Raw genomic sequence first — 7,682 nt, forward strand, 5'->3', positions numbered from 1 at the left:
TTCTGTAGCGTTGTCTCTCTTGTTGTGATGTGTGTTTTGTCCTATATTTATATTGTATATTTTTATTTTTTTAATCCCAGGCCCCCGTCCCTGCAGGAGGCCTTTTGCCATTTGGTAGGCCGTCATTGTAAATAAGAATTTGTTCTTAACTGACTTGCCTAGTTAAATAAAATAAATGCATTTCAGCCTACTTTGAAAGAAAACAACTTTATATCCGAGTTGTGCCTATTGTTTACGGGTATCTACCCTCTCATTGGCTAGAATTCCCCCACCTGATCTCGCCTCCTCCCGCCTGCCTTCCTTCTTTGATGACATATATTTCCATTGTAGAGTGGTCACTAGACTATCTTGTCATTATAATAGATTGTCTTTTTTTGACATCCTCAAACACAGATAGGGGTCTTACTGGAGAGGAGCAGGCGTGTACATTCCTGAACTTGACGTGAAGATATGTCAGATGAACTGTCAGTAAACTCAGTTGAACTGTTGGCGATAGTAGCTGCCCTCTAGTGGGTGGAGGATGCTCAACCTGTCAGAATTATATTATGATCAGTTTCCTTGTCTGTGTTGAATAGCTTATCTGGCAAATCGAAAATGATTTGGGTCCCTGGGTCCCAGCTCACTTGAGAGTGGGTGGGAGTGAAATAGTAGACCAGGAAGAAAAAAATGCTTTAAAACAAGATATAATTGGGTAGAGGTGAGACCAAATGTAAGATTAGAGCCATTATGATAGATGTGTGGCAGAAGAGGTGGGACAGCGAGCCCAAAGGCCAGCATTTATTTTCCCTACAAAGAAAGGTTGGTGGACCAAGATTCAATGATCAGATTAGGAAGGAAGAGATGGTGCTGTTTGCTCAGTTGCGTCTAGGGCATTGTACATTGAACTCGTCATTAGATCTGTTTGGCAAGCATGGGAATGGTTTGTGTACGGAGTATATGGTTGATGAAACAGTCAAGCATGTGTTGATGTATTGTTGTAAGTACCGGTATTGTTGTAAGTATTGGTATGTGGAAGGGAGGGAAAGATTGAAGTGTAGGGTTATTGAGGTTGGATGAGGATGTGGAGTTGGAAGGGATTTCAAATCAAATCAAATCAAATTGTATTTGTCACATGTGCCGACATGACCTATATACTGGTACAGTATATAGGTCCTGGACGTAAGGAAGCTTGGCCGTACGCACTACCCTCTGAAGCTTGGCGGTACGCACTACCCTCTGAAGCGTCTTACAGTCAGATTCCCGAGCAGTTGTCATACCAGGCGGTGATGCAACCGGTCAGGATGCTCTCGAAGGGGGATGGGGAAGGGTTTGTTACAAGTTACTATGACTCTTTTTTATTTTCTTAGTAGTACATGATTAGATAGGAGGGTTTAGTTTATTTGAATGTTTATGTATTTATTCATTTAGTCTGTGAACTGTGATAGACTACACACTCCAGTACAGTAGGTGGCGGCATGCACCTCTAACTTTTGTTTGCGATGTCCATTATATTATAGAAGAAAAATAAGACTTCCTCAATTTCTCACTAGCAAAATGGTTCCTCCAGTTGCAGTCTCTCCTGTCATCAAGGTAAACCTATATTCATTTTAATAACTTGTTGTACTAACTCATTTGAATGCATATGGTGAATATAGCAGGTTATTTTATGTCATGTTAAAATCAGACGTGTAGCTTGTTAGTAAGTTTAGCTAGCTAGCTTCTAACATATGTTAATCGTATGACATTGACTGGTTCAATCCAATGAGGGTTAGCTAGCCAGCTAAATTACGATATACCTGCCATAAAGATAGTATAACTAAATAATCCAGCCAAAATAGATGACAATATGTTACTTTGACCCAGGTTTAATAGTTCAACTCACTAGTCTATAATAATTCTGAGGCAAGGTCACAGTATTGGCTACTTGCCGAGTACGCTCGCTAACGTGCTAACTTATTAGCTAGCATGGCTAACTGGGGCCGTTCCAGGTCATCTCACATGTAGTCTAACGTTAGCGTGCAAGACACGAATTAAATCTTCTGCCAAAAGACGATTGAAAGTCAACCAGCATAAATAGATAGTGGTCAAGGCAATCGCATACGTTTGAACTGTGTAAGTTAACTAACTAGCTAATCAATTTTCTTTATTTCAGACGGCCAGGTGGTCATTCTTGCTCATTGGCATGTTTTATGGCAAACAAAGATATGGTAAGTAGCTTACTACCAAGATATACGATTGTTGTAATGTCACATGAGGGTATTTTGAATGATCATTATTGCAGTGTCAGTGTCATTGCTGTATTTCCCTTAGACTATCTGAAGCCAAGAGCAGAGAAAGAGAGGCTTGTTGAGGAGGCAGAGAAGAAGATCCGAGAGGAGCAAGAGAAAATTGCCAAAGCACTTGCAGAAGGTACATTTTTTAAAAACGCATCAGAATGTTAGGTCTGCAGTGAAGATGTAACTGAGGAAATGTTGTGAAACATGTTTTTCTGTTTTTTTACAGCCTCTGAAGACACCATCCTGAAATGAACTGCCTATGGATTCTGTTTGAAGAATAATGAAATAAAAAACATAAGTAATTTAATGTATTAAATAATTATTCTTGGATATATCTGTTAAGATAGTGATGTGTTTTGACATCCAGATTCATTTTTATTTATATATATATGCGCCAGATGTTTCCCAAATATTCTATATGAAACCTAGCTGAAATGTTTTGTATAGTTAGAGGTGTTAGTCTCAAATCTGAAAATACACTGCTCAAAAAAATAAAGGGAACACTTAAACAACACAATGTAACTCCAAGTCAATCACACTTCTGTGAAATCAAACTGTCCACTTAGGAAGCAGCACTGATTGACAATACATTTCACATGCTGTTGTGCAAATGGATTAGACAACAGGTGGAAATTATAGGCAATTAGCAAGACACCCCCAATAAAGGAGTGGTTCTGCAGGTGGTAACCAGACCACTTCTCAGTTCCAATGCTTCCTGGCTGATGTTTTGGTCACTTTTGAATGCTGGCGGTGCTTTCACTCTAGTGGTAGCATGAGACAGAGTCTACAACCCGCACAAGTGGCTCAGGTAGTGCAGCTCATCCAGGATGGCACATCAATGTGAGCTGTGGCAAGAAGGTTTATTGTGTCTGTCAGCGTAGTGTCCAGAGCATGGAGGTGCTACCAGGAGACAGGCCAGTACATCAGGAGACGTGGAGGAGGCCGTAGGAGGGCAACAACCCAGCAGCAGGACCGCTACCTCTGCCTTTATGCAAGGAGGAGCACTGCCAGAGCCCTGCAAAATGACTTCCAGCAGGCCACAAATGTGCATGTGTCTGCTCAAACGGTCAGAAACAGACTATGAGGGCCTGACGTCCACAGGTGGGGGTCGTGCTTACAGCCCAACACCGTGCAGTACGTTTTTCATTTGCCAGAGAACACCAAGATTGGCAAATTCGCCACTGGTGCCCTGTGCTCTTCACAGATGAAAGCAGGTTCACACTGAGCACATGTGACAGACTGGAGATGCCGTGGAGAACGTTCTGCTGCCTGCAACATCCTCCAGCATGACCTGTTTGACGGTGGGTCAGTCATGGTGTGGGGTGGCATTTCTTGGGGGGGGCATAGCCCTCCATGTGCTCGCCAGAGGTAGCCTGACTGCCATTAGGTACCGAGATGAGATCCTCAGACCCCTTGTGAGACCATATGCTGGTGCTGTTGGCCCTGGGTTCCTCCTAATGCAAGACAATACTAGACCTCATGTGGCTGGAGTGTGTCAGCAGTTCCTGCAAGAGGAAGGCATTGATGCTATGGACTGGCCCGCCCGTTCCCCAGACCTGAATCCAATGGAGCACATCTGGGACATCATGTCTCGCTCCATCCACCAACGCCACATTGCACCACAGACTGTCCAGGAGTTGGCGGATGCTTTAGTCCAGGTCTGGGAGGAGATCCCTCAGGAGACCATCCGCTACCTCATCAGGAGCATGCCCAGGCGTTGTAGGGAGGCCACACACACTACTGAGCCTCATTTTGACTTGTTTTAAGGACATTACATTAAAGTTGGATCAGCCTGTAGTGTGGTTTTCCACTTTCATTTTGAGTGTGACTCCAAATCCAGACCTCCATGGGTTGATAAATTTGATTTCCATTGATAATTTTTGTGTGATTTTGTTGTCAGCACATTCAACAATGTAAAGAAAATTTCATAATAATATTTCATTCATTCAGATCTAGGATGTGTTACTTTAGTGTTCCCTTTATTTTTTTGAGCAGTGTATTTGTGTATACCCACCCTTGTTTTCTTCTGTGTAAGTTGAGTGAAATAACTATAAAAGATACACCTGGGAACCAGATGTACATGTTAGGCTTGGGTGGTATACCTTATATGGGTATTTGGAAAAAGCAATGGGATCCTTTGTCAATACCATCAACTATTTATTTGATGTTTTTCAATACATTTTAATATTTGTAGCTACTTTTTAAGTTACACTACATGACCAAAAGTGATCAAACATCTCAATCCAAAATCATGGACATTAACATGGATTTGGTCCACCCCTTTGCTCCTATAGCAGCCTCCACTCTTCTGGGAAGGCTTTCCACTAGATGTTGGAACATTGCTGTGGGAACTAGCTTCCATTCAGCCACAAACATTAGAGAGGTCAGGCACTGATGTTGGGCGATTAGGCCTGGCTCGTAGTCGGCATTCCAATTCATCCCAAAGTCAGGGCTCTGTGCAGGCCAGTTAAGTTCTTCCACACCGATGTCGACAAACCATTTCTGTGTTGACCTCGCTTTGTGCACGGGGCATGCTGAAACCGGAAATGGCCTTTCCCAAACTGTTGCCACAAAGTTGGAAGTATAGATTTGTCTAGAATGTCATTGCATGCTGTAGTGTTAATATTTCCCTTTACTGGAAGTAAGGAGCCTAGCCTGAACCATGAAAAACAACCCCAGACCATTATTCCTCCTGCACCAAACTTTTTGAAACTATGCATTGGGGCAAGTATCATTGTCTTGGCATCTGACAAACCCAGATTTGTCCGTTGGACTGCCAGATGATGACGAGTGATTCATCATTTCAGAGAACGCGTTTCCACTGCTCCGAAGGCCAAGGGCGACGAGCTTTATACCACTCCAGCCAACGCTTGGCATTGCGCATGGTGATCTTAAGCTTGTGTGCGGTAGCTCAGCCATAGAAACTTATTTCATGAATCTCCCGACGAACAGTTATTGTCCTGACGTTGCTTCCAGAGGCAGTTTGGAACTAGGTAGTGAGTGTTGCAACCGAGGACAGACGTTCTGTGAACTTGTCTGGCCTACCACGTCGCGGCTGATCCGTTGTTGCTCCCAGACATTTCCACTTCACAATAACAGCACTTACTGTTGACCGGGCCAGGGCTGAAATTTGATGATCTGACCTGTTGGAAAGGTGGAATCCTATGACAGTGGCACTGAGGCAATTCTACTGCCAATGTTTGTCTATGGAGATTGCATGGCTGTGTGCTTTATTTTATATACCTGTCAGCAACGGGTGTGGCTGAAATGGCCAAATCCACAAATTTTGTATATATAGTATATTACCTTCAGTCAACTTGTGCAATACCTTAGGAGATGAAGCAGATTGGGTTCTTCATTTCACCATTGTTTTACAGTAAATAGCACAACCAGAGAAAGCGAGCTGGTGAGTCCATAGCGTTTTATATCTAGTGGCGATTGTTGTGCAACGCACATCAGATGAAGTTACACTTGTATACAATTCACTACTAAATGTTTGCCATCAGTTATCTAATAATGGCGATCTGACAGAAGTCAGAGCTGTGCAGCTGCCATTTATTCCCCCCTGTGCTTCCTACTAGTGTTTTATTTTTTCTCCCCCATCTGCTCCGTACAGGCCTACACATGCTGCTCTTTCTTCAAAGGCATGCATCACAAGTTTGGTCATTTGCATAATTTCTCTCGTTCAACTTTCGCTTGTAAATGTCCACACTCACCGAAAAGGATATTCGGTAGCTACTAGCTAATCCTGTATGACTTTATGAACTGGATTTACCAACCATTGAATTTGTTTATGTTCGTTTTTGCTCGTTAGCATTCAGATAACGGTGTCTGTCATTTAGCTTGTTTGTCTTTTTAATGCCCCCTTGTGTGCTATGCCAGTAATACTGTATATCCTGGTATGAGAGCAGGACAATATGAAAATCTCTGTCACCCTGCCCTTCACTGTGAGATGACCAGAGTAGGGGCTAGGCTGTAATCCAGGCCCAGTATAGCATAAATCCCAGGATTCAGGTCATAGGACAATCTAAGAAAGTGCTGAGTGAACATTACTGCCACACACCCTTCGACCCAGGTTTAACACACAATAGACCTGGTCAATTTTACATTACATTCATGAATATTCAACATGCAGTTTTTTGTTGATAATCTGAAAGCATTTGGCTGGGAGGTTTTCTACTTGTAATCCTGAATGACAAGCAGAACAATGGCAGAATTTTACTTATGTTATGTAGGCAAATAACACCAACACTGTTTAATGTTAATTAGGTTTTCTCAATGGTATTAGTGAGCTATATCGTGACACTCACAAAGGGTGTGTGTGTATATATATATACATTTATATAATTCTGCAACAGCCATAAATAACATGGCTTAAAATGTGTTCCTCTGTACAACTCGGTACTGCAACTGTGCCATAATAATGTATATGGGTCAGGTGATTGGTGGAAACTGCTGAGAGTTAGTGCTGGTTAAGAGGCTTTATTTCCAGATGAGTCATGAGCTGGATACTGCCTGGAGACAATGGGAATTTCAGCTGCAAATTATACTGTGGAGCTAATATCAAGAAAAAAAACATTCCCAAAATAGAAAAAGGGTTCAGATTGACCAGGGGTGATTTAAACCTTGTTCACATTGGCAGTTTGAAGTGACTCACCCAATGATTTTGCATATCTGAGTTGAATCTGTTCTATTTCAAACGACCTTCGGGGGTTTAAATCAGATGTGGATTCCTGGCCATGCGACTTGTCTGAATGGTCAAATCTGATTTATTTGCCCTTAAATGTTTTTTAGACATATTTGGCATATCTTGTTGCTTGCTAGCTACTTTGTTGACAGTTTGATGAGAACATGACATGGTAGCTACCTAGCTTGTTAATTGTGTACAAACTTCCCGTCGGGATGTATCACAGCCCGGTATGACAACTACACCATCCTCAACCGCAAGGCTCTCCAGAGGGTGGTGCAGTCTGCACAACGCATCACCGGGGGCAAACTACCTGCCCTCCATGACACCTACAGCACCCGATGTCACAGGGAGGCCAAAAAGATCATCAAGGACAACAATCACCCGAGCCACTGCCTGTTCACACCGCTTTCATTCAGAGGGTGAGGTTAGTACAGGTGCATCAAATCTGGCACCGAGAGACTGAAAAACAGCTTCTACATTTGGAGTCGGAAGTTTACATGCACCTTAGCCAAACACATTTAAACTCAGTTTTTCACAATTCCTGACATTTAATCCTAGAAAAAATTATTCCCTGTCTTAGGTCAGTTATGATCACCACTTTATTTTAAGAAGTGAAATATCAGAATAATACTAGAGAATGATTTATTTCAGCTTGAATTTCTTTCATCACATTCCCAGTGGGTCAGAAGTTTACATACACTCAATTAGTACTTGGTAGCATTGCCTTTACATTGTTT

At 42.3% G+C, this 7,682-nt stretch overlaps 1 non-coding gene across 1 annotated transcript; it reads left to right on the top strand.

Moving 5' to 3' along the window:
• The first annotated feature begins 1,434 nt into the window (after positions 1–1,434).
• On the top strand, positions 1,435–2,760 carry atp5me. The gene is made up of 4 exons (XR_005051733.1): positions 1,435–1,569; positions 2,132–2,186; positions 2,290–2,388; positions 2,482–2,760. It is a non-coding gene; the product is annotated as an ATP synthase membrane subunit e (transcript).
• The last annotated feature ends 4,922 nt before the right edge of the window (positions 2,761–7,682 follow it).

This window comes from Oncorhynchus mykiss, chromosome 5, assembly GCF_013265735.2.
Source record: "Oncorhynchus mykiss isolate Arlee chromosome 5, USDA_OmykA_1.1, whole genome shotgun sequence".
In the NCBI taxonomy this organism is placed as follows: domain Eukaryota; kingdom Metazoa; phylum Chordata; class Actinopteri; order Salmoniformes; family Salmonidae; genus Oncorhynchus; species Oncorhynchus mykiss.